The 14,852-nt window shown below is 42.0% G+C and overlaps 1 protein-coding gene across 1 annotated transcript in view; it reads right to left on the bottom strand.

Annotated features, from left to right (window-relative positions):
* LOC310882940 (uncharacterized protein) overlaps positions 1-14,852 on the bottom strand; it is a gene marked incomplete at its 5' end in the record, with an annotated part of 146,725 nt that overhangs the window by 12,531 nt on the left and 119,342 nt on the right. The window contains 3 exon segments of the mRNA XM_083802429.1: positions 8,524-8,789; positions 11,141-11,361; positions 13,690-13,741.

Genomic DNA, 14,852 nt, shown 5'->3' with positions numbered 1-14,852 from the left:
AAACTGCACCCAAAAAGAGTACAGAATTGCTAATAGCCCTTTCCTCCTTCTTCGTCTCCGTTCTCCAATGACTCAGCAGCACAACAATCCAGGTATTTATCAAACATAAACCAACCAGTTCAAACAGATACTGCATCATATTGTCAGCTCTCTACTTCTCAGAGATTCTCCTATACCTGTGATGCAGCACAAAACATTCATGTGAGCTCACATAAGTTACTTAGATTGAAAGATGGAGAAGGTGGCCCTGTGAGAAAACAAAACAAAACAAAAACAAACAAACCACAAAAACAAGGAGAAGCCAAACTAAACCCAACGATGTTTTGTACCTAAGGTCTCTAGAAATGCTGAAGAAGCTACGTTTTTTTCATATTCTGTCCAATAATTCAGGTCCCAACTGTCCAGTTTTCCAGAGAGCCTGCCCTTTTATCTAAGACGGAACTCGGATCCCATTCTGTTAGAATCTAAGTAGATGCAACACTGTGTATTACATAGCTTAGTAGAAAAACAGGAAACCAGTTTGTGAAGCCCTTAAAACAGCACCCGTATGTAGCATGGCACTTACTCATGCGGGTTATCAACAGCAGTACTTTACAGAATCGTGTAAGATTAGAAATTGATCCAAAAGGTTATTTGCTGTAGTTGTAAAACTGGAGTTTTATGTATGAATCAGAGTGGAGTAAAGTCCACAGAATTTTACACATTATTTTTAATTGGTTTCCTTTTTTCAAGATACACTATCACTTTGATCAGATGTTACCTTTGGACCAGGAAGCTAGGACAGTCTGCTCTCTCTGCCACCACACAAGTGGTAACAATCCATGACATCAGGAACTTCCACACTTTTCTAGCAGGGTGCTCATCAAGAAAAGAGACTTCACCTTGCTCTCTCTCAAATCTACAGAACAGCTCTTGGATTGGGGAAGAAGACACGAGCCTGTCTTACTCAAGGAAAAATGTATTTCTAATATTTGTGTTTATATTTTTCCATTTTCTTTATATACCTCAGGGAGTCATTTGCAGGGCCAAGATAATATTGCCTTCACCTGATCATGTACTGTGTTCTTCTTGTCTTTGATGCCTGGATCAAGAGAAGAGAGTCTGTTATTTTTATGCCTATGTTTTCCTTACGTTATTTTAGCCCCACAACTGGGTCTGTGGAAGGAAAAGACCCCATGAAAAACCAACACAATGGCAGGATGCAGAGGTTAATTCAGATTTAACTGAACACTACAGTAACTGTACCCCTTAGAGCTCAGGGGTTTGGACGGATGGGGCATAGGTCCTTCTAGCCTCAGATAATAGCAGCCCAGATTTCTATCTGGGATTGCAGTGTTTTCTGGCTAATGCAGCCACGTAAGAAACCGTCTGTCATACAGAAAGCTGCAATTTCACATACAGCAGCAGTGAGAGAGAACACATGAAAAAAAAGGTACAGCTGCTAAACTTCACACCAGAAGCCAATCCAAACGGAGGGAACGTGGGTGCTCCAAGCCAGACACAAAAGCATCATTAAATGAAAGAGGAAAGAGAAAATAAAGTAAAACATGTTTATCACAATTATGCTTTAAAATATTTGTGATTTTTATTATTCATATTTTGGTATATTGTTGATTATTTACATTTGGGTAGAATTCGGAGGCTCAAACTGGGTATGAGATTCAGACCCAGTCTCCAATGGTTTATGAGCTAGATAGGTAGGTCAAAGTGGTTGGAAAAAGAAAGGCACTGAGAAAGGAGGGAACTGACTCTTCCAACACCACACAAACCAGCGAAGGAAACGTTAACACGTCCCCGCTGAGAACCATGCAGTGCCTTCGAGCACCGAAACTGGCAGCATTTCCCCCTTCCCCTCCGGCTGCCAGTCATAATAATAGCTACTCATCTGTACTCGCAAGATAAATCCCTTGTGTATTAGCGACCAAAGGGCTCTGACAAGTTCTAGATAACGTACACCAAATAGCCCAAATGCAAAGGGAGACAATTTCCTGCCTCTACTCACAGAGCTACAGCGTCCTCAGATCCCCACTGTGTCGTGAGCATCGGGTGGATCAGGGTAACAGCGGCCAACCCCCGGCCTCTGCTTTTCTGTTCTGTACTCAGTCACACGTCATCCCAAGTTTCCATTTATAAGCACTTTATATGGAGGCAATAAACTATTCACAGATGTTATAAACATTTTACAGGTCAGGGTACTACACATGCTAGGGTTAACAATTATTTACTAAAACAGCTATTAATCATTTACAAAACGTCTATGAATTGAAACTCGGCATAATTCACTACGATGTATAATGGCTGTTATCTTCGTGGCCACACTGGAGATCGGTCCAAGGATCTCTGCAGCTCAAAGATTAACCCTACTAGTAAGGCAGAAACAAAGATTCCCCACAAGAACCGTGCTGGGCTCACACCTACCACGAGCTGGACTCACCAAACTGCAGCCCCCAGTGGGGCATTAGCTCTGACTCCTTATTGAACGAACCAGAGCATTGCTTCTCCAAGAACATATCCAATTTCTTAGGCCTGATCTTTCATTATCTCCAGTTGGTGTGATCAAAACAAGACAGCTACTCACCACTAATTTGTCCAGACATAAATGACTGCACTGAAACGCACGGAAGAAAGGCAGGGATATGTTAAGACCCAAGTTTCAGGCATGCTCTTACGATTGGTGCTTTCCTTGATGAACATCCGAGAGCATTTCCTGCCCACTTTGGGAGGATACAAAGGAATAGCTTCATTCCTTTGGGACTTTTAGGGGTGAGAGTAAGAAAGTCACACATGAACTGGACCTGCTGAACGTACTGGTACCTTCAGACACCTCAGAGACCATGAGTGATACCTTTTAAAGCCAGGGTACAAAAAGAGATGCATTATCATCACTTTTCAGCCAATGCTATTTATCTGTCTGAGACTTGTGTCCCAACCAGCCCTGAAAAAAAGGTACCCTACCCAGGGAAATGGTTCCAAAAGCATAGATTCTCCTCCCTTTTTAGCAAAGACCTGTTTTTATCTTTTGCGCACAGCTGAAATTCTGGGGAGCCAAAGCCCTAAGCTATCTTGCAGAAATCACCAAGGACTGGTTTTGTCTCAGTGTCACAGGTCATGACCTACAACCATAGCCAATGTTCCAGGGCTTTTTTTCTCTTCCCCTTGTCTTCCCCAAAGCAACCTCAGTTGGAAATTGGAAAAGTCCTGCAGCCAAACTTTCCCCTTGAGGGGCTAAACATCTGTCACCTCTGTAAGCACACCCACTGTAGGAACTGCACAGCTGTTGGTCACCCGTCAATCTCAGCTACATCAGTGATTAGAGAGCTGCCGAGCAGTTCAGGTTGGAGGGCAGGAGAACAGGTGACCTACTGTTCCTTCCCCTAAATCCATGCCTCGACTGCCAACTGCGCAGGCGGTGTTTTTTGCAGGAGGCGTTGGTGTCCTCTCTGCATTTCTACACCCCAAGAGAATCACGAAGTATAAAATGTCTCTGTACTTTGAAAGCAACATTACTTGGTCCTGGCTGCAGCCTGCCTGTTGATAAGGTTTTTCTGTGGATTTTTGTTGCTCAGCGTGAATTCAAATCATGTGTGTTTCTGCCATATTTCAGTTAACCACTGTATCCATTACAGAAGTGGTCTTCTTGCATTAAATCTGATTTAGCTGGAGTTTACAATTCAGTGCATCTGTGCAACAGTGCTTTCTTCAGCACAACTGTTTCCTTTGCCAATATTTTTCATGCTTCAGAACTCCTTGTGTACTATCAGGAAAAACTGATACTTCCTCTTCCAACAATACCACTTACAATAGGCGCTTACATTTCACATTTATCTATGCAACATCAGAACCTATTTCCATCTTGACAATTACATCCTTTCTGTTCCTGTACAGACGCATACTTACATGACTAGCCAGCCAACCTCGAGCTCTAATCTGAGGAAATGTTTAGGCATATCCTTAACAAAGCACAAGAGTAACCGTGTTACCTCTAAACGGGGCTGCTCACGTACTTAAGCATGTGCTTAAACGCTTTCCTGAATGGAGACTGTGTTAGCCTACAGGACACACCAGTCTGTTAACGTAACTCTGGAGATACAAGAATAGTGTCCAGGCTGCATTTGTGCAGTCTGATAAGTGCTAATCTGATAAAGACTTAACCACCCAGGCTATATGCGTCAATGAAGACAGTGTAGCGAGTGGATATTATAAGGATACTGCTTATCTGTCCAAGAACAAATGAAAATTCGTTCAAAGAACGTGGTGCTTTGGAGATAAAAGCTGAAGAGGTCTTGTAGGGTGGACACTAGGAGATGAGGTTATCAGAACAACAGGCAGGCTTAAAAACACCCTGCCTCTTTATCTTTTAATTGCCACTATAATAAAGTCACAGACCTTCAAAAGATGTACAGGTGTCTCGTTCCAATTTACATAATTGGACAGTAAAGAACTTAAGAGTCTCTGAGAATCTGGATCCTAGTGGCACTGATTTTAAAGTGCAATCAAATTTATTATAAATGACCAGTGCTTGAAACGACCCTTTTCTTTTTTAAGTCTGCATTACGGCTGAGTGGGAATACAATGCGTCCATTTTCTGTATCTCACTAACTTGTAATTCTCTGTGTTCTGACACAGGACTTCCTCTCAAAGCCTTAAGAGATCTGATCTGATAACAACTGTTTCTAAAGACCTCGTAATAACATACACACTTCTATGTACATATATGACAATCAAATATAATTATTATCTGGTGCTGAAACTCCTTTCTGTGCTGATTCCTAGTTTACAGTCTTGTTCACAAAAATGTATTTTAAGTCTTCTTTTCTCAGTTTCACTGTTTTCCAGATCACGTTTCAGGCTTTTTTTTTTTCCACCCCAGTATCCCCTAGTTTCACTGACAGATATGAAAAGTCTGTATGTACTTCTGCTTCTCTGATAGAATGTCAGTTTCAAGAAGGACCCAAGTTTGGAGGGGCACAAAAATTAAGCCATCTTTGTTCCCTCACCATATGATGAATACCCACGTTTCTCCTGCTGACTCAAGGGCAGCTACAGGGACCCAATGCTTTCAAAAATAATGCTCAAGGTCTCTCTAAATTAAGCTACTGATGATTAGTTCTGAAATTTTAAACAAAAATATTTCCCTTCTCAGATGTGTCAGTGCTAGAGGAAATTTAAATTAACTGTTTCTTCTTCCTGTATCTTGAAAATTTGTCTGTAATAAAGTCCAAGCCATACAGAAAGGCTGCATTCTCACCTAGTGAAATAGGGCATGGGTCAGTTTCATTTCCCCAACACTGAAATGCTTAAATTCCCTGCTTTACAGAAGATTGTAACTCTGAGCTAGACTCAGAGGTTTCAGTTCTCAGGGGGTTTGTTTCCCACAGCTGCTCTTCAGCCAAGCTGTGAACGAAGCTGAAAATTCATTTGAAAAACCCTCTATGGTTTCTCATGCTTTCACAATTACATTATAGCTCTTTCCTCAACATTTACCACCCCCTGCAGGGAATTCCCCCAACACATGGGTAAAATTTACCAGGAAGGCTTATAAACCTTGATAAGCATTTCATCTCAAACAATGCAAAAACTTGGTTTCAAATAAATCTGGGAAATTGTCTTTTATGAGCGCTGTGATTTTGCTGTGGCTGCTTGGATGTCTGACGTTCTGTTCTGGGGGCTGGACTCGGAGCCCACTGAAGCAACTGGAAGGCCCTGCATTGAAATTCACGGGCTCTGAATTTTCAAACTGGTAATGCCTCGCACTTTGCCTGTGACTCAGTAGGAAAGTCCTCTGTGAGCTGGGGTTGAGGACAACTACCCTCTCTCTGATCAGAAGTCGCATTTGTGGCTGGGTACTGGCGGCCTCAGACGAAATGTCAGATGAGCCATCCTGCCAAGGCTGAAGTCTACCAGATAAGAACAGAGCTTGCAGGACTCAGTGCAATAGTGTCAGACCCAGCTCTTTACCAACTTTATTTCTATTAGTCCTCAAGTGATCACTGAGGTCACAGCATTTGCACATGGGAGTAACAGTCCCCATGGAAACCAGTAAACTGGCATCTGCTTGATGTCTTGTTTTAAAGGAGCTGCAAGGCTGCTCGCGCTCAGGGAGGAAAATCCCTGCAAGCACGCAGCTCCTGGCAGTAAAGTGTTTATTTCTTCCACGTCTCAATTCCACTTTCCAGCCTGGCCCTATTGCTGGTACATCACACGCTCTAAATGCCCAGACACTCTCATTCACCAGCATCACCCAGGCCCATTTACGAGCACTTCGTTGTCGGTTGTTTAAGATCCTGCCAGAAACTAACAAGAAGTCAACCCCCGAATTCCCTCCCTGGAAGCCAAAGATGGAAACACTTATTTTTAATTCATATTGGCAAATCAAATGAATTTCAAATTACTCAGAATTTGTAAACACAGTTTTGATCTTCATCATCATCTTGGCAGGGATTGATAATCAAGATAATAAATTTAAACAAATGGAAAACGAAGAGCCACAGTTTCTGATGACCACGCTCAAAAAGATGCCTGCAGTCTGTCATTATCCTGTAGCTGTTGCATGCATTCACTTTCACATGTGCCTGAATTTACTTTCACCACTATCCTGCCTTTACTGGACCCTCAAATAAACAGAAGAGTGAACCTAAGACATTACTTTGGTTGGATTACCGCTCCAAACTGTAGTATTTTGGGGTGGGAACTTCCTACTGCATATGAATGTTGCTCTAAAGTACATCTTTGATCTGTCTTTACAGCCACTATAACATAATTATTTTTTTCAAAAGTGTATTCCTTATTCACACACCCTGCCGCATGAAGTTCATGCCCACGAACACCATTTTTAATCACCATAAATACTTCTGTCTGATCAAAGGAAATTTCTGAACACAGAATCAGCTACAATGACACCCGCTGGAGCAAAATTTAAAATAAACATGTAAACAACCTCCTGAGATATGTTCAGCGGCACTATCACATCCTTTAAAAAGATGACATGAGAAGAAAAAAAATAAGGGGAGGGGGAAGAGGGAGGCTAGCCAGATTTTATCTTAGTGTAACAGATACTTAGACTAGTAAATTAAACATGTGGGAATGTTCCCAAACACTAAGGGCAGCTGACAGGGAATGGCTTGTGTCTACATGAGAAAACTAAGTTCGTACGTTTCTGACACCGGGTGTCTGCGTATAAACTGCTTTTTGAGAATGGTCTCCCACTCCAAGCCATACCTGGGAACCATTTAGAAAAACACTAGCTGGCACGAGCCAGAATTCTGCCCAGAAACATTTCAGCACTTCGGCAGTATGGTATCGTGTTCCACAGTTGAAGAACATTCCTGGGAACATTCCCAGGCATCCCTGATTTTACTAGCATGGAAGCAGCCTAAGATTTCCAGATGCTTACTAGAATAAAGCTTTGCTACTTGGACAGTATCTTCTGAACAGAGAACCCTTGCAAAATAAAAAATATAGGCTTATTTATGGCAGAAATGACTATTACAGTAACAATACCGCCTAAAAGGGATTCCTGGTCCAGTTTGGAATGAGCACCATTCCACACTTGCCAGAAAGCTCTGTGTTCATTAGACCTCTGTTGTGCACCCTCACGCTGCTGTGGCACAAACAACGACAACCCCAGCAGTTAAGGAAGACAGCTTGTAGATTGAACACAAACACCTCTGGAAGAAGATTTTAACTCTGGAATTAAAAAAGGGATCTCAAAGCATGAACTAATACCACCTATAATGAGAAATGTTACAAAGTGCTTTTGCTAGTGAAAGCACAAACACAGCAGTGCTTCCTGCCCACAAACTCTGAGGCTTCTCTTTTCTTCCTCTTCACCTCTTTCACCCTCTTTGTCTCTTTTGATCAGTACACCAAAGGTATAATTCTAACACAGAGAGACAAACCAATCCTAGCTGCCATGCAGCTACATCTTAGTGCTGCAACAGAAAAGTTCTGCAAAGAGAACACAAGGAATCACTAGGAAAGGAAAACAGAGCACTCTGTAAGTCTTTGACTATGCCCACTCTTGTCCGTCTGTCCACACACGCCTCATTTAAAAGAAAAGACAAGAGTAGGACTGGAAAAGGTACACAAAATGGAGCAGAGGTGGTTAAAGACACTGAACAATTTCTATCCAGTAAACAGTGAAGTAAACTGGAAGTACTTGCCACAGCATACTGTGGATACTAAAATTCAAAAAGGAACTGGACAAACAGAAGAATCAGAGAATGAGTTGGCAGGGACCTTAAGGCCTCTGTAAGGTCTCCCTGCAGCCTTCTCTGCTCCAGGCTGAACAAGTCCAGCTCCCTCAGCCTGTCTTTGTAGGAGAGAAGTAGCATCAAGAAATACTATATAAAAGGCAGCGGTTTTGGCTCAACACCTGGAAATGTGGGGTCTATACTGGGTGAGTAGCACCAGATGTTTGGTCTGTTCTCCTGCTCCTCCCTGGGCACACGACACTGGCGATTCTCTGAGGCAGGATGTTAGGCTAGCCAAACCTTTTGCCTGACCCAGTATAGCTGCTCTTACCTGGATTTAATTGAGCTAGCACGGAGAGCGATGCTGGTAAGGATCTCGTACCACAGCCTTCCAAACAAAGCATCCTGGGTGGTTCCCCCTCACGGCAGGTCCGTAGGCTGGCTCCTGCTATGCCGCCCTTGCTGTTAATCTCGATCTGCTAGAACAGAGCTGTTTGATGCTTGCATATCTGTGCTACAAGCACAACTTACTTCTGATGGGCAGGCATATCCAGATTGCACAATATTTTACATACTTCCAATAGCTTTCGCCACGGCCTGGTAAAGGGAGAGACATTTTATCATTCACTTTGCAGCAGAAAACTAAGGAGGCTTTCCTTTTTTATTTTTATTTTTTAATATTCCCAATATAGAGTGTGGTTAACAGATAATACATTTGAAACTTTGAAAAAAGCACTGTCAGAGAAATGCATTTAGAATACAGTCCTCTGAAATATCCTCCCATAACCTAATTGCCACTGGTGTGGCACAGCTGAGTTTTCTGTTTGTATAGGAGGACCATGGTGATTTGTATTACAAAAAAGCTATTCAAGATTACACAATTTCAGTTAAAACGATGAGGCACTGGGTGAAATTAAGCAGATGCACATCTAGCTGGGGGATCAGTATCTAAAACTATCAGGGCTTAAAAGCAGCTGTCAACTGTTATTTGTACACACCTAACTATAAAATCCTGATCTTGGATGGGCTCTCTCTGCATTTTCACAATGACAGCAGATTTGACCAAAATTTGCACACTGAACAAATTATTTATTCACATTGCAACACACTGTTTTGCTTTGGTGTTTCTTGTTTGTTTTTTAGAACAGAAAAATGCACAAGAAGGCCCTTCCTGCAAACAGGGCTGGTTATCCTGCAGTTCTTCCTATGTGCCTTTTAATCGACGAGTGCCACATCTCCCTACCCCCGTGAGCTAAGCCAGTTAATCAGGCGGGCTCCCCTTCGCCCATGACAGTGCACGTCGATAGGACTTTTGTTAAAGGACAGAAGTTAACACATTTTACTAGTTTTCTGTCCAGAAAGCACTCCATTTTTTTGAAGAGATATCAGTTTAGCTAATCACTTAAGCCTCACGTTTGATAACAAGGAAGCTTAGGTGCCAGAAATAGACACATTTGCCAATTAAACAGAAAAACAAAAAGCAACCTCATCTAGTTGGTTGCTCTCCCTTTCAATGTGCTAGTTGAACAGGTTGCATTTATTTCAATTTTAATGCATAATGCACGTGTGATTTGTTATATTCAATTTCCTACAGCACTGAGGTGAAGGGCAAAGGCCCCACAATGAAAAGGTTTTCTTTCCTTCTGAAAACACTTTCCGTCATTGTCAAAGGAGAGCGTATGTATAAGAAACATCATTAAAAATGCACCATTTAAAAATCTGTAATTTTGAAAGCTCTAAAAGGTGGAATTGATGCTCGCAATACTAAATCAGAGTTTTTAGATAGTGTCTGTCTCCCAGAAGCCTTGGAGACACATGAAGTGTAACTTCACAGCTGTGTTAAATGACCTAAAATTAACACTGCCATCAGAGCTGGTGAACCCGGGCCAGGAACAAGAAGAACCTTTTCAGCAGTAACAGTCTTAGAGGGATCTTAAACTACTGACTGAACTGAGGATGGAGTCAAGAAAATGCCTTGACAGATGTCACAAAATAAATCAATGGCCAATCCTGCCACATCAAAGTTTCTTCAGCCCGGTCCAGCATTCCCTCAACTAATTCATGTAGGAAAGCATCGCCAACTTCGAGTTATTCAAAATCTTTAGACTGTGAAACACCTTCTATGTAGAAAAATATTTTAAAATGGCTTAAAAATCTTGAAAGTTATTTGAAACAAAAAAATGGCATTTTCATTTGCTTTCTTTGATTTCCAGTTCCTGGTATGCTTGCATTTTCACGAGTTTTGTTTTTTCCCTCTAGCCTCAGAAGCCGTAGAAACTCAGCATTTTGAACAGGAAAGCTAATAGCCCTATGCCATGACTCTAGAGATGGGCTTGAAGAAAATTCCCAAGTGTCACAATGTTAAAAATCAAAAAGCTGGCAAAATACCTCAGATCTGAAGAGGTGAAGAAATATGAGTGGCACTAGACGGACTTGAACAGCTGTACATATTTCATCCCAAGATTTTAAATTTTCTGTCAAAATATTACAGTGAAAAACTAACATTCTCCATGGAAAGCAGATATTTTTGGTGAAAATGCTATTTTATCAAAACTCCACTTTCCATTAAACACAGTTTTGACAGAAAATTTTCAGCTATCCTTATTCAGTGTTATGCTCTGTAGTTGAAAACGTTAGCAGCTTTTTTAGGCTGTCTCTACAACTGCAAAGATTTATAGGGTCTTGGCAAAGACGGATAACAGGAAAAATTCTGATTTAACCACTAGTCCCTTCATATTACACATATTCCTGGAAATTATTTTTACTTACTTTTAATAGAATAGATGATAGTGACACAGCACAGCAATGCTACTTCAGCAAAGCAATTAATATTTTCTTTCTTTCTTTTTAAAAAATTCCTGAATAGTACTAACACAGCATCTCTCCTCTACTAGTGAAGCATTGGAGACTCTCACTTTGGCTCAACAAACTAAGGGGTCATTGCTCACCTAGTCAGCTCCTGGTACCACTGGTCGGGGAGTTGAGTTTGGGAGTCCTGTAGGTGGAGTTTTGCCCCTTCCTCAAATCCTAAACAAAGGTATTCAGGGCAGGACCATCCAGACATGTCTGCTGGAATTACGCAGGCCTCCCTGGGCTGTGCTCTGAAAGCAGGCTGGCTGTTGCGGACCGGTTGTATCACATTACTGTTACAGCTCAGTTTGAAGTAAAACTGGAAAAACAAAACAAAACAACACAACAACGATGACAAAAAGATCTGGAATCAGAGGTGCAAATCAGAGGTATTTGGAAAATCAGAAACATGTTTTTATAGAAAAGGAGAAAGAAGGCTAGAGAACTTTTGAGTAGCGTGTTTTACACAGCTCTTTTTTTTTTTTTTTTTTTTTTTTTTTTTTTTTTAAGATTTCCAAAATCTATTCACAAGGTGTCAGGACTCTGCAGCGTCCAACATTGCCTGCTAAACCTTCCCTAAACTAGAAAGTACTTGGGAACAAGGCAGATCTCATTAGAAAGGAGGTGAAAGAGAAGCCACCGCAATGACCAGCACCCAGTTTAGTGCTGGCCTTTGCCTCAGGTTGCACAGGGACGATTCCCAGGCAGAGGCCCAGAGGACACTTCCATCCTTAGCACTCCTGGGCCACTTCTGTTGCACAGGAAGAGTGCTGGGATGTCAGCTGGGCTCAAGTGAAGTTGGGGGGTGCATTCAGAGCTGCTACGAACTAGGGAAGCATCGTTAGGGGCAGCGGAGTCATACGGTGCTACAACCAGCTGAAAAGGTGACCTGCACTTTGCTGCCGATGTCAGAACGTGCATTTCTCATGCCGCTCCTTCCTCTTCATCCTCTGCTCAGATGAACTCACCCGGTCACGATGGTTAGCAAAGGTACCCAAGCTTACCTCCAGTTACTGTGTGGCAGGGACAGGCTACAAGAAACTTTTAACCTGACAGTTACTAATACAGCCAATCTGCAAGACAGGCATGTGCCAGCAAAAGTAAGGCACAAGCCATATACGTAACACTTTAGACCTAAAAAAATACAACACCCCCCCTCATCCCGCAAGACTGAATGCAGACCTCAGAAGAGGAATGTCTCCACATAATGTCACACTCCAAATAGATTAACTCAAAAATGATGCAAGGAAACAACTGCCTGTTTCCAAATCAGAGATCCGTGCGCACACACAGACACACGCAGACTTTTTGCTAATTGTCTCTATGGAACCCCTAAATATCCACTGACATTATTATAAATCCTTCCTTCCTGCAAGCCAGCATTCCCCAGCCCGTTCCATCTCTCACTTCCCCCACAAAAATGACAGACTGACTCTAATCTCCCACCTGCATAAATCTCCTACAGACAACCACAAATATTTTAGCTATGCTGATTTATGGAAGCACGAGCAAGACTAAACCAGGAGATATATCCTCCATGCACAATGACTGATGGCTTGCTGCAAATCTTTCCATTTAAAGCACTGTCACTTTTGCAGTTCCATAGAGAGAGAAAAAAGAGGAATAAAATAACACTCAATAATGCAACTTATGGCAGCTCCTAGAAAAAAAAAAGGCATTTGTGCAATCTGATTTCTTCCAAGATTTCCTGCATAAAATCCTTGCTTCTAATTGAAGAAATTCTGCTTGGGAGAGAATGTGAAGACAGCTGCAGGACCCCCCAGCCTTCCTCCTCTCCCCCCTACACCAACCATCCCATTTTCTGACTTTAACTGACTGTGGCAGCCTTGATTTACAGCCAGTGGGAAGTTGACTTTTTCACCAGTGCTGCCTGCTTTAGTACCTGTGGACTGAAAGCACGAATGATCCCCGAATTCAGAACAGTTAATGGCACTGATCTCCCCGAATTCAGTGGGCCACACGTTGAAGGGCACTGTGCACAGGAAACTCCCCTTGACCCCAGAGAATGCCCATCGTAGCTGGGTTTAGTTTGACAACACGATCAAGACCATCGAGTTTTCTTACGGCATGTAAGCAGAAAAGGCACAAACTGTCCAAACAAGAGACCTGTCAGCATCTGGTTCAGCATCCCCATGCCGTGTAAGGGCCCCACAGAGGCAAAAGCTTTTTCAGAAGAGACTGAATTCATTTAGCTGCTCTGAGACAAGCTGTTTTAAGACGTTTCCCCTTTAGTGTTTTGCACAAGGCCATCAACAGGGACAAGTAGTGCTTGTCATAAAACGTTATTACTCTTCTGCTGAGTAACTGACACTTGCAGTTCCCAAGAAGTGGGCTGAGACCTGAAGTCTCAGAGCAAATAAAGGGGTTTCTGTATTCCCTGCTCCTCTGACACCCTTTTCCTAGCACTGTTTCCTCTTCTGCACCTTCCCTGCAGTGGGCTAAGTTCTCCCTGCTAGCTCGCTGAAAGCCACAACTTCACCTGTTGTCACATGCATGTTAGTGGTGTGTCAGCTGGACAGCTGCGTGCTTCTTGTTCTGCTGCAACTAACTGTCCAGTAAGGAAAACCTTACAGCAGGACCACTGATCATACTCCTTTTAGTCAAGGGTGAAGTTTAACTGACTCACCAACATGTTGCTGGGCACAAATCACCTGCGTTCTCTGACTCCAAGTTACTAGCTGGAGAGAAAAAAAAAAAAAAAAAGGAAAAAAAGAAAAAGAAAAAAAGAAAGAAAAAAAAAAGAGGGATATTAGTTAAAAAGAAGAGCAATGGATATTTTATTTCTTTGGAATGGAAAGCAACACATGCATATCTGAAATGCAACGGTTGTTTCAGGGCCTGTTACATGGTCTACACGGTCTATTATATAGAATTTGGGACTAAATTTCCTCTCCAGGCGCTGTGAATAATCACTTCCGTTCTTTAGGTCTTAACTTCCTCAATCAGTAAAATGGAAAAAATTATATATACCCTCCTTAGAAATGCGTGCAATGACAAACCTTTATGCAATAGCTAATTGTGCAGTATCATCAACAGAGAAAGAGACCAGCTGCCAAGTATCTTGGGACACATTCCCATCCGTATCGGTGACAAAGTTCCACATGCTTGCTTTAGGGTTCTCACCCAGTACCCAGCGGTGAAACTTTTCAATACCTGTTGTAACAGGAAAATTTGTTTTCCCTTGCTATGCATAAATATGAAACAAAACAGTGGTAGCATTTTTAATTGTTCCTGCCAGCTTGTAAATCCAACTCAAAGATGTGAAAATGAGGTCCTTATTTAAGAGGAAATGAAAAAATATCCCAGTAACAGACACTCCACTAAGGCCCAAGGATAGAACTACACCTGGATTTTCTGTTAAATATCAATATTTAACATATATTAATTTTATATCCATATTTTGTTCTAAAAGTAACTTTATAAAGCGTTTGCAGATTTTCTTTGGGTCACCTGCTTGAAGTGGTGAAGTAATGCATGCGGTAAGCAGGATCTATTTAATATTATTTAATAGTATAAGAAGAGGTGAAAAAAAGGTACTGAGGGTTTTGAGAAGTTTGGCAGGGGGAAAGAATGATCCCCAGCATGAGGGCAGTACCCTGCCCTCCCAACTATCTTTTAGCATGAAGACCTTTTCGGTTCATGTCAGGCTGATAGCAAGAGACTTACAATTCTGACAGTTATTCCAGTTGGGTACAAAATACTAATTTCTCAAATCTGCTCAAAATGGCCTATGTTGGTAAACTGCGCTGTTGCAAATCAGGTGCCCGTGTAGGGGCATATGAGCACGAT

Source organism: Anser anser (assembly GCF_964211835.1).
Source record: "Anser anser genome assembly, chromosome: 17".
In the NCBI taxonomy this organism is placed as follows: domain Eukaryota; kingdom Metazoa; phylum Chordata; class Aves; order Anseriformes; family Anatidae; genus Anser; species Anser anser.
This window is presented reverse-complemented; position numbering and strand designations above follow the sequence as displayed.